Source organism: Solanum verrucosum, unplaced genomic scaffold (genome assembly GCF_900185275.1).
Source record: "Solanum verrucosum unplaced genomic scaffold, falcon-dt-bn FXZP01000284.1, whole genome shotgun sequence".
Classification (NCBI taxonomy): Eukaryota; Viridiplantae; Streptophyta; class Magnoliopsida; order Solanales; family Solanaceae; genus Solanum; species Solanum verrucosum.
Window position 1 is genome coordinate 3091748 of NW_026019936.1, and position 18159 is coordinate 3109906.

An 18159-nucleotide genomic window follows, 5' to 3' on the forward strand; every position below is an offset into this window, starting at 1 on the left:
ATATCATATGTGTATGCATGATCCAACCAATCTATAACCCCAACTTAGGATGGGGGATGCCGTTCACACCCGGACACCCTGGTGGCAAGGTATAAACCCCTCACATGGTTGATGTTGGTCACACTCCAAGCATCCTAGGTGGTGAGATATAAACCTCTCACATGGTTGATGTTGGTCACACCCCAAACATCCTAGGTGGTGAGATATAAACCTCTCACATGGTTGTCCGGTTCTTTTCCCCCGGACCGGGCATGGTCATGCAACACTTTATATAGGAAATTCTCATTAGGCTCTAATGCAATCTCACGTATGGAATGAACATATACACAAGCTTAGTTTGTCATCAACACATCTTTGAAGTTCCATACATCTCATAACTCAAGCTTTAAAACATCAATTTATCAATTCTCCATAGTTGGACATTTTGTCAAACACCTTGAAGGCATGTAATGAAATCAAAGAGCATGGAAATTAGGGTAGTAATTATGCAACCAAAACAGTGAACAACCTACAACAACACCTTTACATTCATAACATGATCACATTATCTTCATTGGATTCTCATTCATATAATGTCATGATAACACTCCAATTTCTCATACTATGCCTTTAAGGCCATAAGCCTCACATACCAATACACCAACAATACACCATAAAATAAGCATGGGTAATGACATACTTCAACAATCTAAAGACCTTTAAACAAGTTTGATTCATATACATTCATTATCTAGCAACCACTTCATAAAGGCATAAACTAGGAATAGAGAGAAATCATGGGTTCATGGAGTATTTTCATCTTAAATCGTCAATACAACAACAATATAACCATAAAGTGCCATTAGAAACCTTTTAAAACCATTTGATGGAAGAACCCATGAGATTGAGTGAAAACCTAGATTTTTCATATTTTGAAGTAACTTTGGATTTGGCTCCTTGTATGGAAAATTAGACAAGGATCAAGACCCCCATACCTTTGCTATGATCTCCCACGAAAATTGATGAAGAAAGCCTTGAATCCAAAGCCCTAGCTCCCACTTCTTCTTCTTCTTAAATGGAGGATTGTAGAGAGGGAAATGTTTTTTTTTTTGGGATGGGAATTGGATTATGGTATCTAGGAATTAATATAAGTCCTTTGAAAAAAAGGGTCCAACACTTAGAAAAAAAAAACAGGCGGGTGAACAGTAGATGAACAGTAAAATCAGCTACTGGAATTTGGATTTTCTGCCGGACAGACTTTACGAAAATGGGCATAACTTCTTCGTCCGAACTCCGAATAAGGTGAAACGAAGTGCGTTAGATAGCTAACTCAAAGGGCTTTCCATGGATATATTATTAGCCACCAAATAATTTGTGTGCTAGGAGATATGATCCTCCAAAGTAGACCCTCGAAAAAGGCTTCACTTGGAAATTTTGGATTTTGATACGGTTGCTCTAAAATTTGGGTTAGACCCATTTCCCACTCAATTTGACCCCCTAAACAAGAATATGAAGTCGGATTTTCGAAAAACGAAACGGATTTTGAGATATATGGAAATTACAATTATAGGTGTTTCCGAAGCACATTTTCGGGCATTTTTTTGGGGTTGTTTCAACTTCAATGTTCAAATCCCTACATTTCATGATCTAGATTCATGTTAAAATCTCAATTTCACGTCTCATGGCGACAATAACAATGCACATCATATTGATTGGGCGTAAGTTATTTTCTTATAAAACCGTTTTAAATCTTGCACGTTCTAATTCATTTTTTTCAATATCCCAATAATTCATAATGTCAGCCCTAAAAGTTGTACCACTCGTTTAAAAAATATCAGTCTCAAATGACATGATTAATAGCCGAATGTGATTTTCAGATCTATTATGGTTACTTCTACTCATTCTATTATTAAATTGTTTGAAGATCAAGACTAATCATAATATTAAGAAATCAAATGAGCGGTAGATCATTAAATAGAAGAAAATTTAAATAAACTCAAAAACAATTTGATACAATAATATCTTACTACCATTGATACTAAAAAGGAAAACACACATAATTCCGGACTCTAGATGGAAAAAAGAGAATAACAGACACTGATCCATATTGAACCATCACCTTCACTTTGGTTCGTTTTTTAGTCCAACCGATTTCAATAACCTCAATACAGTTCTTAACATGTACTAATTAATTTTAGATGTATTTTGCAAACATAAGTTTCATATTTAATCCCCTTCCTTTTCTAGACAAACCCAAAACAAGAAAAGAAACATACTCAAAGTAACCCTTAGTAAAAATTTATAAAAAATCAGATAAGGTTTTCTTGTTCTTGGGCCTATCGCAAAATTACCTCTATCATAAATCAACAATGCAAAAAACCATTCTCATTAACAATCTACACTATTCACTAATAGACTATTCAAAACATAGAATACTAGATTCATCTCCAAAAAGTAAAAGAAAACTAATACTATATTCAAGTCTATAATATCAAAGAATACCCATAACTCTACAAATAAAAATGAATATGGATCGAGTGACTCTAAGAGTACCAAGGAAGTCCTGTAATAATATAATAAGCTTGTTGCCCACAAGGACAAGTGAGGGTCATAAAGAATTATCAACTCATAAGCACTAGTTAATGAAATCCTCACCAACGCCACTTGTGTTCTCTACAACAAAAAATAGAAGGGTGTGAGATGATAGCTCAATGAGTTATAACACTAAATTTGTGATGACCCTAAAGGCATTTTTAGATATTTTTTGAATTTATCATTTTACCCCTCCCATTAGTTGCCCCTACTCTTATTTTGTTAGTCTGTGAGGTTAGTTTTGTCGCGAAATTGAAACTTGAGATTTTTGAAAGTTTTAGATTTTTGGAGACTCTTAATTGATATAAGTGATTTTAGTCAACATCCAGAGATACAAGTCTCGGAATGGAATTTTGTTAGTTCCATCACCTCCGGAATATGAAATTTGGTCACAGAGTGTTTATCATTTTTAATTTTCGAGTCCTTATGTATATTTGAGCCCTTGAGTTGGATGTTTAAGATAATTTAACTAAGCATTGTATTTAGTCAAAATTCAGAGTTTGGATACTAAGATGAGATTTTTGACGATTGTGTTGGATTCAAGAGGTAATTTCATGCCTAGGTTGGGCCTTGGTTAAATTTTTAGAGGTTACAAAGGCCTTTTTTGGCTTTTAGGGTGACAATTTGTTTATTAAGGCCTTAATGGGTGCCATATCAAAAATACATGCAGTCCATCTTTCGATGGATCCATTTGGTCCAGAACATCGAATTTAGTAGGGTAGCATAGCTGATTTGTGTGTTCAGGGTTCCGAATGATTTCCAAGAGTCCTTTTGAGGGGTTTTTGGTGATTTCTTTTGGGTTGACTAATGTCCCAGCAACATTCATGGAGTTGATTATTGGGGTGTTTCAACAGTATCTGGATTCCTTCATGATTGTGTTCATTGATGACATCTTTGTGTATTACAAGACAAAGGCTGATCATGTTTATCATTTGAGGACAGTCCTTCAGAGGTTGAGAGATGAGAAGTTTTATGTAAAATTCTCTAAGTGTGACTCTTTCCTTGATTTTGTGTTATTCTTGGGAAACGTGGTGTTTAAAAAGGGTATTTGAGTGGATCCGACAAAGATTGAGGCGATTAGAGGTTGGACGAGACCTACTCCCCCTACCGAGATTTGACGTTTTGTGGGGTTGGATGGCTACTATAGGAGATTTGTGCAAGGTTTTTCTTCTATTACAACTCCATTGACTCAGAAGAGTGTGGGTTTCCAATTGTACGATGAGTGTGAGGAAAACTTTCAAAATACTCGATAATATGTTGACTTTGGCTCCGGTTCTGACTCTACCTAGGGAGGGTGTGGGTTTTAATATGTATTGTGCTGCTTCAGGAGTTAGTTTGGGTGGTGTGTTCTGATACACCCAAATTACACCTCCCTAAAGAAGTATAAGCAGTCGTTGTAAAATAAAGAACATAACTAAGGTTAGGATCGATCCCACGAGGAATATGGTCTAGGCTTAGGTTAATTTATAGTTAATTGTACATTTAGTCAGATTACTTATCTAAAAATGGGGGATTTGTAAAGAAAGTAATGATTGATTGATTTGTAGTAACAAGTGAGTAGGATTTATAGTTTATAATATCAATATGAGATGAAACTAGGGCACATGTGTTCCCCCCTAAGTTCTTAACACAAAAATCCTAATAATAGTAACTTTTTCCTAGTGTTTAGCATGCAAAGTTGGTAAATTAGGTATCTCTTAAATGATTGGTCATTCAAGTAGGGAATTTCACAGTGCAACTTTGTCAGTCTATGGGTGTGTGCTTTACTAACCATTACCCTTGACCCCATATTAGCCCTCCCTTATTTTGGTCAGGCTATTAGACACTTGATTGTCATGCTAAATCATCGATGTTTAATACCTTTCTCATTCATTACTTCCTTGTCGGGCAAGTAGGAATAGGGAGGTTCTAACGTTGCACGCTGTTAAAAAGAATTCACAACGAAGATATTAACAATACATACATAAACATTATTTCGTAATTACTTAATTATTAGTTTTACATTGGTAATGAATCATGGTTCCCACAACCTTAGTTGTGGATTTAGTTACTCATGCTTGTGAGATGACAATTCATAACAGGGTTAATAATATAAATCATGAACTTACAATTAGAATATATAAAATCCAGAATCGTGAATCAAAGAACAAGCGAAAATTGCATAAACCACACTTCAAGAATTGAATTCCAGGAGTGTTTGCAAAATAATTCGCAAAGACAAAAGTAAGTATCTCAAAAATACTAACAACCCAAAAACAAAAACAGAAACGAATTTGTTTCTAAATTTTCCCAAGCATCACTTTTATCTCGAACAAGTGATGAATACATGAAGGTTCTAATGTGTGCACTTATTAGAAGACATTCATTATGAATATAGAAACAACATATGCAACTAACAGTCAAGAGTCATTCATATTTGAATTTGTCGTTGTCTTTTAGTCATGTTTCCCACAACCTTAGTTGTGGTATTTAGCCTCTCATGTTCTTAATGAAACAAACATTAGAGATTATTGAAAGCATAACGAAGTAGACCTATAATAATACCAAAACCAAAAGCATTTTTATTTTCAGCACATAAAGATCACAAAGTCGATCCCAAAATGTTTGACCAAAAATGTGTTCAAAACAGAGAGTATCATTTTGCCACGCTTAGAATATCTCAGAGATTCGATAATTATAAAAAAAAAATCACTAAGGATTTTAAAGTAGTCTTAGAAAAGAGTCCCACATGAATTAGGAAATAAGCTGCTGACACTCTTCATGAGCAGGGTAATGGTCCGTGAAGAAGTTCATGTCCCGTTAAACCCCTTCGGGAACCCACACTTAGACAAAAAGTTGTCTGTCTTCACTACACCTTCTTCACGAGCCACTAAATGGATCATACAGTGCATCATGGTCCATGTAGGACCTCATCTTGTTACACTTTGATTTTATTGTTTCCAGATCACTCTCACGAGCATCTTCACGGCTTGTACAACACCTCACGACTCGTGCAACCCTCCGTGTAGTCGCTTTGACTTTTACTCCTTTCTTTCCCTCAATTTATTTTAAGTGTTTTTACCTACACATTAGCAAAATAACATCATATCCACATAAACAAGCTCGACCTCTTGCACTAATCCTTTGTTTTGGGCGTCAAACATGTTATGAATTCATGGAGCATGAACACCCTCATCAACTTAGAACCATTGCTTGTCCTCAAGCGATGAATAAGAACAACATCTAATGCTCAAATACATAGGAACAATATCACAGATATGCAACAACTATTTCCATAACACTTCCATCAAAAATCATATATTTAACATGCAAGGATCAATGAAATACATCCCATTACACACAGTCGATCATGCTTATACTAGTACAACTTATTAGCAAACATAGACAAACTAGAAAATGCAAGCATAGTGCCCTCACAACCAAGAAGTCCCTCACACATCATATTTGGGACTGACAACTACTCTCACTCTCTAAAAGAACTTCTAACACTGCAAACATAGAGACCATATGTTTGCCCTTCTTTTATATACTTTAACTATACAAAAAACTGAAATAGGATCACTAGAGGAATTTTATTGGCTTGTAACATTGGCTCAAATTAGGGAGTGGAACATTTTTGTCTATGAGTTACTAGATTACCTTTGTTACCCAAAGTTCTTATTAGCACACAACTCTTATTTTAATGGTTCCACCCTTTTTTTCTTTAACACATCCCAACAGCCACCTCACTTCTTTTCTTCTTCTCTTTCTTTTTGTTTTTCATTTTTTGTAACTACCATTTACTTGAACCATTCAACGCATGCATTGTGATTTTGTGTCTTCAGAATAACCAAGGATACAATATTACTGAGCTATTTCTTTTTCATTTAGGTCATGGCCACTCTCAACGTAGGATTTTGGCTTGAGTTGTGGCATCGTGCCTTCGGAGAACCAATGATACACTATAAACACATTGAATACAAAATCATCTTCAAGGCTAAAATAGGGTTCAAAGGTTCATGATTTCATTTGGTAGTTGTTTTTGGCTAAATTAGACTAATACAAAAATGGCCTAAGATCCTTTCCTATCTAGTTAATCAACAATCATCCGCAAGACTAATTAGGAAACTTTAGCTTACACCTATAGAGTTTGACTTCATACAAAAACTTACACTCACTCATGGCATACACTTATATTTTTAGTATTTTTTGTCAGTGATGAGTCTGAAATTTGGACTCATTTGGAGCATAGTTTGATAGTTTTTAGTGTCCTCAAATGCCTAATCTATGCTATAAGCTGATGTTAACACCTTGATTGTCCGCATTACAGGGTAAGGAGCAAAGCAAGTACAACAACGAACATAAATGAATCAACAAGCTGAAGAGATGGCGAAAATTGATCCTGATGATCGCCAAAATCACTTGGCGATTCGCCAAGTCGCTCCTAGCCTGCCTAATTTTACAGTACACCATGTATGAAATGAGAGAAATTTGGGCGAACAATGTTCCATATCGGCGAGTCGTCGAGTTGATCGGCGAGGAGACATTGCACTGCCGAAAGCACTGACTGAGCAGTAATGATACAAGAAAATTGGTGATCTAAAGTAACAAAGGGCGTATAGAAGACGTGATAGACGATCCTAATATAGTCCTCCTAAAGTTACAGTTCATGTTGGATGAAAACATGAAGCAAGAAGGCGATGGAAAAGGGCGATCGATGAAGCCCGACATTCCTCGCCGATGAACCCAAAAAAAGTTAAATCTTAGACCAGTATAAATTTATTTTTTAAAGAGAGAGAAGGCATCCAGACATTTGTTGGAATGAAATAGATAGAACAAAAACACTATTCTTGTTGATTGGAAGAATATTCGTTAGAGATTTTAATTGGGCGTTGTAATAGAAAGAAGTTTTATTCATTTTAAGACTTGGGAAATGAATACCCATCTATGGAGCATGTAATAGGTACTGAATTTTCTTATTTTATGATGATTAGCTAAAATCCAATTCTTCGGGGTTTGACATTGTGATTAATTGCTAGATTTGGTTGAATGGGTGTTAGTTATTATCAATTGGAGTGCTAATTCGAAGTGGGTCTGATTTATTGTTGTAGTTGAATTGCTCTGTCGTATGTTTATTTCAGTATGATTTAGTATTTTATGCTTGCTTGAGAAAGAAGTGTAGAACCAAGATGATAAATTGGCACTCGTAGTCATTGGATCATAGTGGGTTCAGCTCGACAGAGTGAATCCCAAGATTAATTCTGGGTTTCTAGCTTGAGAGAGTGGATGCAGTGAAGTTATGGGCTAGTTTTCATGTTTAGAGCATTGAGGTTCGAGAGAACTGAATTGAAACGAGGTAGTTGTTCGAGAGAAAATTATCTCATTTAAAATTTATCTTACTCACAAAGAGTTAGTACTTTTGGTGATCAAGTTGCACCCATTGACTTAAGTTTAGCAATTAGTTGGTCAATCCCCAAGTATCTTTCACTCATTATATTACTCTTAGTTAATTGTTGTGGTTGTTTTCTGATTAAAAATCCCCTTTCCTGACATTGATGCAATCCTTCTAATTTTATTAAAAGTTTCTGATAATTTCTATTCCTTCAACTCTTGAAATCACTGTTATAACGTCATAATTGAATTTGAAATTGAAATTCTCCCTATCGGATCGACCCCAACTCATTCGTTGGGTTTATACTTAACGATCGTCTACACCTATTATCGAATGAGGTGTAGTTGATACGTTAATCAAAATGGCGCCACTACTAGGGAGTGGTGTTTTTTAGAATTCTCCTATCGAAGTTTTATCTGTGATTTTGTTGGCTGTAGTTAAATTGATTTAATTTGTTTTGTGTTTGTGTTGGTTGTGTTGAACAGAAGAAGAAATGAGTGAGGCAGGAATTAATAGTAGCCAAGTAGGCCACCGAGGCAATATTGACGATCTTAATAGTATAAATTACCCAATCCGATTGGGTGGAATTGGTGTAATTTGTCTACCATCAACAAAATGGAATGCTATATTCCATGTTACTAGCACAACACTCCATCTTCTCCAATGGAAAGGACTTTATAGAGGATTGGCACACAAAGACCCACATAAGCATATGCAGAATTTTGTAGATATTTGTGGTCCGTTATCATTCAAGAACGTGTCACAATATCCAGTCCATCTCAGGTTGTTCCCATTATCTTTAAATGATAAAGCTAGCAAATGGTTGGCTAAGTTACCAAAAAATTCCATCACCTCTTCGGATGAGCTTACCACGACATTCAATGTGAGATTCTTTCCCTCTTAAGGATGATGATACTCAGAGACAACATTTAAGGTCTCAAGAGATTGGAAGGTGAACTAATACATGAAACGTGGCTGAGGTTTAAGAAGCTATTACTTTAATGCCCGACTCACAGACTTTCAAACAATGTGCTGCTACAATACTTCTATAGAAGTCTTGACTCGGTAAATAAAGGAGTAGTCGATCAATTGGTTCGAGGAGGAATAATGTCGCAATCGTTTGAGGTGGCTTCATCTCTTCTTGATGACATAACAAAAATAAATCATGCATGGTACACTCAAGAAGACCAAGTTTCATCTTTTTGTTTTAGGATGACGCAAGAACAACTTGATAAGGAAAAAGAGAGGGATGAGAAAATCAGCAAGATGTTATGCCAAATGGAACTGCTACAAAAACAAGTGCTAGAAAATGTGGGAAAACCCAAAGAAGAAAGGGGAGTGTTTAGAGTTGAGGAGGGTTATCACTCGTGCTACTCAAAGTCGGGGGAGAATCAAGGTTTGAACTGTCACAAGGTTGAAGAGGGTTTCCAACCAAGCTAGTTGAAGCAGGATGAGAATCAAGGTTGGAACTCTCACAAAGAAGAAGAGCGGAGGCGATACTATCAAGAATGGGATGAACAAAGTGATCATCGGAGAAGAGAAGATGAACATGGAGAGGACCATACACAATAAGGTGACAGCCCAAAATCAAAGGGTAGTTCAAGTAGTCTACGAGTGGATGATTTGTTATCTCGCATCCTTGACAAGGTTAAGGGCTCGGATGACATGCTAAAAGAGATGAAATCCAATTTCTCGTAATTAAACAATAGACTGAACTCTCATGTTGATTCAATCAAGTGACTTGAACGTCAATAAAGTCAACTTTCAGCACAATTGGAACCTCATGAGTCCATGATTTAGACTCATTTAGTGCTTATTTGGATAGGTTTGGTGTCCTTAAATGCTTATTTTGTGCCAATAACTGATGTAAAATCCTTGATTTCTAGGTATTTAGATTGAGGAACAAAGGATTGACACTAATTTGCAAAAAGAAACGAATCGAGCTGAAAGAACGAAGAAATGAAGGCATGTTGATTGCCGAGTCCCTTTGGCTAGTCGCCGAACGACCTCATGATTGCCTAAAGTTCTAGTGTACCTATATCTGAAGGAGAAAATCAATTTGGCGAGAGAAAGGAACAGTCAGTGTGTCGCTGAGTGATTCTGCGATGCAGTGTTGGATCGCCCAAATTTACAGAACTTGAAGATGCTGAAAGGCAAAGAAAAAAGAAGATGGAACTGACCAAGGGGAGGATCGCGTTTGAGATTCTTCAATTTGGACCTTTGTAAAGACGAAATTAATCTTACCCAGTTGATGGAAACACAATTTGGTAATGATTTTTATCTTTTTATGATGTCTAGCTAAAACCCCAATTCTTGGCGTGTGATTATGTAATTATAGGTTTATTTAGCTCATGGATATTGCTAATTATTAGTTTAAATACTATTTAGAAGTGATTTCAATCATTAATTGTGGTTAAAATTAAAGGATTGTAGCTTCAAATGTAGTTCTACCTTCGTATTTTTAGCTTGTTCGAGAGAGAGATTTTAAAACCAAGATTATTGATTGATGGTCTATGGGTATTGGGTTGTCATGGGTTCAGCTCGAGAGAGTGAATCCTAAACCCTTTTCCATACATTCAGCTCGAGAGAGTGAATGGACTAAGGCGTAGGCTTTTCTTATTTTTCTTGCTTGTTGGTGTTTGAGAGAAACCAACTTGATTTGGGGTCAATTGTTCGAGAGAAAGTTTACCTCCTCTATAGTCTAGCCTATTCACTGATTTCTAGGTATTTTCTAACAGTTGCAGTTACCCATTTGTCTACATTAGCCTATAATAGAGTCACATCCTAAGAACCCGTCTCAATATTTGTTAATTCATATTATTTGTTGTTGTTGTAGTTGATAATTGCAAACAAAACCCCCAGTTATTTGACATTCGTGTAACCCCTAATTTGAATTATATTTTTATTCGATAATGTCTATTCCTATGATTGACTTGAGCATGTTTACACTTTACTCTTAAATCTTAAACACATACAACTCCCTGTGGGATTCGACCCCAACTCATTTAGTTGGGTTATTATACTAACTAGCGATCGTTGACACTTAGAATTAGATGAAGTGTCCTTGAAACGTTAATCAAAATGGCACCGTTGCCGAGGAGTGGTGTTGGTTAAGATTCTTTGGTTAAGTTGATTTTTGTTCTTGTTAGTCATAGGTGAATCTACTTACTTTTAGTTGTGGTTTTTGTGTTGCTTCTTGAGCAGAGGAATTGAAGATATCTTATAGAAACAGTGACCCAATGGACTACCCTCTTTTGAGATTGATGATATGACATTCTAACTTTCAAGCAATTGGAGGGTGAGAACATCCTTGAGTTGTGGTCAAGATTTAAGGCACTTTTGTAGCAATGCCCAACTCATGAAGTTCTAGATACAATGCTTCTGGAACGTTTCTACAGAGGCCTTGGTCCAGAAAATAGAAGAGTGGTTGATCAACTCTCTTCGGGTTGTTTGATGCAACAACCCTATGAAACAATAGTCCAACACCTTGATGGCATGATTAAGATCAAGAAGAAGACAAAAAAAGACCAAGAATTGACCACATTGTTGACTCAGCTGGATGTCTTGGCCAAGAAAGTTATGGAATTGGAGGTACTATCCAAAAAGAAGGACAAGTACCTTCCCCCTCACAAGCGTAGAAAACCCAAGGAATATGAGAATGGACAGGTTGAGGAGACACTCTCACTCATTCTCTATAAAGTCAAAGAGCACGACATAATGTCTTAATGCTGAACCAGATGACAACCTCTCATTCCATGTTCATTCAGCTGCTAGGGTCCCAAATGGACCAAGTGTTGTCTTGTCTCTATCCAGAGCAATAAAAAGAGTTGCCTTGTGACAATGAGGCAAGCCCCAAGAATGAAACCTAAGTGTGGACTTGCGTCATGCCATGATGTTAACTAAGGCGTTCTTGGGAGGCAACCCACGTGTTTATCGCTTTATTTTTGTTTTAGAAATAATTGCGTGTTGATTTTACAGGTTGAAGTGTAGAATGTGCTTGAAAAGTGCAGGTTGTCGGTCAAAAAGAGGTTGGCGAGTCGCCAAAGAGGTTAGCGAGCCCAACTTGGACCGCTGTTTGACTAAAGAAATTATAAGGTTGGAGTCTGTAAAACTCGATAAGCCCAAGAGTAAATTGGTGAATCACCGACCAGGTCGGCTATCAAGATTTTGTTTGCCATTTGGACCCCAACATTAACTGGAGGTCCTGCAAAACTTAGCGAGGTAAGTGCCCACTCGGCGTGTCGCCGAGTGGATCAGCGCGCAAAGCTTATGTCGGTGAATGGGCGAGAGCTGGACGGTTTTAAAGGCCAAAAGTTCAAAAGTTCAAAATCTTTCACATTCCCTCACTTTTCACCTTTCCAAACTCACACTTGTACTATATTTTCTTATATTCTTTCTTTATTATCGCTTTCTAGTCGTTGATTGTATGTTCAAAGTTGGATTGTTCGCCGCCTAACTTTTCAACTTATTTATTTGGCTTCTAAGGTTGGTTTTCCGAACCCCGAATTCATATTTTGTGATTTTACTCATTTACAATTGATTTTCTCTTAGTAAAGTGTGTTGGGCCTCTCTGAATCATAATTGCGTATATGTGTGCCTGTTTTAATTCGATAATCATGCCTAAAATGCCAATATTGTAGATTTCCCAAATTTTTTATGCCTAAAAATTGATTAAAATTGTTGGGTTGTGCTAAAATGATGTTGAGTCTAGTCGGGTGAAGTCTAAGTAACCCGTATTTCTACTAAATGACGTATTATTCCCAATGATTGAGCGGTTGACGTCATTCTTAAGGGCAAAAGCCCTAAAATGGCTAAATTTGGCCAACTTGGGAGAAGTCTGAGTATCCCAGGGGCATGGGTGTAATGGGTATAGGTCTAATTGAATGGGTGCCAGTTTTGATTTTGTTTTCGGGGGCTGTAGGGTTGAATTTGAAAGTCGGGGTTGAAAGTAGGCACGTTGTGCCGTTTGGCGAGCTGGGTCGAGCTCGCCGAACCACTCGACGGTTCGCCAAGTCCCTATAGATCACCTTTAATTTCTTGAAATAGTTGAGTTTGGGTTATGTGACTTTCGGCAAGAAGCTTGAGTTCACTTAGTGAACTCGGGGACTCACCAAAAGTTTTTCTTGATCACCCTTTCTACTCCCCTAACCCCTAAAATGCACTGTAACTTTTGGCGGGCTATTCATTGGTCGCCGAATGCTGTTGGCGATTCACCGAAACGCCCATCCCATCACCGATATGCCAATTTTTCTAGGAAATTTTGAGCCAATCCTTTTAGCGAACCTGATCTGACTCGCCAAAGTGTTTCCGCGACTCACCGATCGTTTCGGCAAGTTTGTCTGCAACTATTTTTCTACATCTGTTCTTGAACTAATTCTAACTCTTTTTGATGTTTTTTTTTGCAGATATGGCTAGAACCAACCTAGACATGCCGCCCCATAAGAGAGCACGGGGCATCGTGATAGATGACGGGGGAGCCAATCCTTCCAAGAATGGAAGGACAGAGCTTCTTAAGGGAGGCAAGGCAAATGCAAGAGGCCAGCATCTGAGGTTTCGGGGCACAACTCCGGCAGCGAGGGAGATGCCCATAACTCCTAAAATGTAGTATTAGAGCCGGAGGATGACCATCCCTTACAGTCTAGGCGAGCAGAGATCCGTGCTAGGTTTTGCCCTGACTCCTCGAGAACCCCATCAACCTCCTGTCCAACAAGTACAGTGCCAGCTTTGGCACCTCCTTTGGCTTCAGTGCCACCAGTGGTTCCTCCTCCCCGGCTACTTAACAGATTGAAAGCCGATAGGTTGCGGGTTGCAGACGATCCTTGAGGAGAAACTACTATACATGGAGGTTTTAGTGGATAGATAATTCATAGTGAGGGACACTCTCCACTTCCACGGGTTTGAGCAGTTCACCGGACCCCGAGGCCCCTACATTCTTACATGGGTCCGGGAATTTTATACAACATACAGAGATCTAGTGCCAAAGGGGAAGAAGAAGGCCAACAGTTTTAGACCGGTGAAATCGGTGATGGTCCAGGGGAAGGAAGTCGGGTACAGTATCGACCACATTAATACGGTACTTGGAAGAGCTCTAGGTGCTACACTGGCATATGTGGGCTTGCCTATTACTCACCCTGGATGATTTGAAGGGCTGGCTTGTACCGTTGATTTCTGATACCACCCTGAGGTGGATCGAGGCAGGGGCCCCTATAGAGAAGAAGGACTTGAGTATTACTGCTCATTTCTAGTTTGGCATTATCACCAGCACCATCATGCTGTCCCAAAATGAGTCCATCTTCCGCCACCCTAAGACGTCCTGCCTTGGGATGATAATCTCCAGGAAGAGCATTGACATGGGGATCATTAATGAGCAGGAGATGGCCATAAGGGCCAAGTACAGCCAGACCTCCCTACCATTCCCAGTGTTGATTACAGAGTTGTGTCGGCGTGCTGGTGTTCCTCGTAACGAGACGAGAGATTTGGAGGTCACCCCTACATCCTCCATTGATATCCAGCGTATGGAGGCCGAGTACACTCGGAAGGAGGGATACAGGAGGAGAGCAGCTCTGGTGGACACACCCCTGTAGATTGACATAGAGACGATTCCTGCAGAGGCATCCTTGCGTACTTCGGCATCCGGGCCTTTTGGTACATCTACTCCCACTTTATTCTCAGAGGCTCCTAGTACTTTTACTGAAGCCCAGCCCGCCAGGATTTCTCAGGCTATGATCCTGAAGATTTGGCACCTGGCCTATTCGGCTGATGTGAGGGCTACCTGACTAGAGGATGCAGTCCCATGGATGATTAAGAGTGCCATCCTTGTTGCACTGACCCCCTCCAGACTACTGTTGAGGATTTGACTATGAGAGTCGTGGCTTGTAAGAGAAGACAGGGGGAGTCTTTTGAGGGGATGACTTTGAAACCCGAGGTTGCAGATCTGAGGAAGGACGTGGAGTACTTGAAGTCCATAGATTTCACTTCACTATTGGAGGCAACGGATGATGTAGAGGCCCCAGCGACTTCTGAGATTCCTCTAGCCAGTACCAGAGATATACAGCGGGATGATATAACACTTGATGAGTCTAAGTCAGAGACCAACGAGGAGCAGATAGATTTGCGAGATGCTGATGTGTATGATGATCTGGCTGACCTTGATGATGCAATGTTTGAGACTGCGTGCCAGATTTCTGTGAGAGACACCACCATGGGTGGGTCCAGTGGAGCCGGTACTTTTGAGGTGACTCCGGGAACTGATGTCCATGATCAAGGTGTTACAACGAGCACTGATGCCTCGACAGATGGGGAGACTGTGTAGACATGATTTTTCTTTACTTCCCTCTCTATCTCTTTTTATTGACTTTGGATGTTTTTATTGCATTTGAGGACAAATTGGTTTTGTTTTATGGTGGGGTGAGGTACTTCCATTCCTACCACTTGTTTTGATGACATTGTATGTATATATTGGGTTTTGTGTGTTTTGGCACTATATTTTTGGATATTTGAGCTTGGGGATCCTTGCTTTAATTGTAAATGCTTTTTGACCCTTTTGAAAAAACATTGTGCCACCTCTTGATTGTGTTTCAATGCGGCCGTTCTTTTGCAAATTTGAGTATCGGTCTTGATCAATACCGATGACTTGAATAGTGTTCTGAATCAAACAAAAATGAATGTGCGGCTTCGATGAGGCCAAATTAAGTTGCATAGACAATATGTGAACTTTTTTCATCTCGTTGTGACTAGTCGATTATCAAATTGAGTCTCTTGTGATGAACGTTCCACACTAGCGAAAGTGTGGAATCTTGTTTGACATTGGTGACAATGCCTTGTGTGATGAGCCTACCGCGAACTATGTAGGATGACACCTAAAATTTTCCCCGTTGGTCCCGTTGACTAAGTGATGCAAGCTCTTGAAATGATCTTTGGCAACAATTTTAAAGAGTGAAACAATTTGACATTATACCTCTTTTGTGGCCTACCTTGTGAGTGTGTGAAGTTCGCTTGAACACCTTTTGAGCCTTAGCTTTTCCTTGGAAGAAGCTTGATGAAATTGTGACCTTTATTTATTCCTTCTACCATAATCCTCATGGAATGTGGTTTGTTTGAATAGCTAACTTAGGCCAAAAGCATAAGTTGAGGGTGTGGTGAAAAGAGAAGGTAAATCAATAAGTGCAAAGAAGTCCCCTTTTGACCCATGGTTTTGAGAAAGATGGAACCCCTCCAAAGAAAAACAAAAGAAAAATAAAAGAAAAAAATGAAAAAGAAAAAGAATGAAAAAGTTTGAGAAAAAGTTATGAAAGTGCAAAAGAAGCGGGGTGTCCGATATTCCATGGAAAGTGAATAATGGGGTGACTTTTTAGCATGAATGAAAATGATGAAGAAAAGGAAAGAAAATGTTGTTCATACCGCATTTCGTGAGAATAGCAGCCACTGAGCCTAAATGATCATACATTTACACTCAGCCCCGTTACAAGCCTTGAAAAGACCTTTCTGATCTTGAGTGAGCTTAAACAAGTGTTGATTGGAAAATAAGGGCAAACCTATGGGTGAAGTAATGCATGTGTTCATCTTTGTTAGTGTGAGAGTCATTTTTTATTTCGAAACTATAAATTATTGAACCATTGTATGTGATTGAGGAATCATCTTTGTGTGAGGGAATTTGAGTACCTTTGTTGAGCTTGAACTTGCATTTGAGCGAGTATTGTGAACGTGAGAATCTTTGATAATGGTGAGTCACAATTTGAATCTTTGAGTGCATAATTGATCCTTGCATGAGTAAGTTCTTTTTGGTGTGCATTCATGATTGAGTCTTGTATAGCACTGTTTGAGAGATCCTTTTTGAACTGCTAAACTTGAGTTTTACGTGAGGACAAGCAAAGGTTTAAGTTGGGGGTGTTGATGAGTCCACTATTTGGACTCATTGATGGCTTTATTTGGATAGATTTAGTGTCCTCAAATGCTTATTTGTGCCAATAACTGATGTAAAATCCTTCATTTCCAGGTATTTGAATTGAGGAACAAAGCATGGACACTAATTTGCAAAAAGGAACGAAGCGAGATGAAAGAACAAAGAAATGAAGGTCTGTTGATCGCTGAGTCCCTTTGGTGACTCGTCGAACGACCTCATGATTTCCTAAAGTTCCAGTGTGTCAAGCCCTGAGGAGAAAAACAATTTGTCTAGAGAAAGGAGCAGTCGGCGTGTCTCTGAGTGGTTCCGCGATACAATGTTGGATCGCCCAAAGTTACAGAACTTGAGGATGTTGAAGGCCAAAGCAAAAAGGCGATGGAACTGACCAAAGAGCGGATCACCGAGCCCGACTTAGTACGTCGAATGACCCTTCGCATCATATTTTTGGCGACTATAAATACGTTTTTAAACATTCAGTTTATTATGAAATCATACCTTTGAATTAATCTTTGAATCAATTTTTGAACTTTGAGTATTGAGACAAGTGTTCATTAGCTTTGAAGAATTGAAGTTTTCCATTTTTGAGAAATTGAAAGTGGGTCTTTGAGATTCTTCAATTTGGACCTTTGTAAAGACGAAATTAATCTTACCCAGTTGATGAAAACACAATTTGGCAACAATTTTTATCTTTTTATGATGTCTAGCTAAAACCCCAGTACTACGGGTTTGATTATGTGATTATAGGTTGATTTAGCTTATGGGTATTGCTAATTGTTAGTTTAAATGTTGTTTAAAAGTGATTTCAATCATTAATTGTTGTTAAAATTAGAGGATTGTAGTTGCAAATGCAGTACTAGCTTCGTGTTTGTGGCTTGCTCGAGAGAGAGGTTTTAAAACCAAGATTATTGATTGATGGTCTGTGGGTATTGGGTTGTCATGGGTTCAACTCAAGAGAAGGAATCCTAAACCCTTTTCCACACAGTTAGTTCGAGAGAGTGAATGGACTAAGGCGTAGGTTGTTCTTATTTTGCTTTCTTGTGGGTGTTCGAGAGAAACAAACTTGATTCGAGGTAAATTGTTCGAGAGAAAGTTTACCACCTCTATAGTCTAGCCTATTCACTGATTTACAACTATTTTCTAATAGTTGCAATTACCCATTTGTCTACATTAGCCTATAATCGAGTCATATCCCAAGAACCCATCTCAATGTTTGTTAATTCATATTATTTGTTGCTGCTGTAGTTGATAATTTCAATCAAAACCCCCCTATTATTTGACATTTGTGTCACCCCTAATTTGAATTAACTTTTTATTC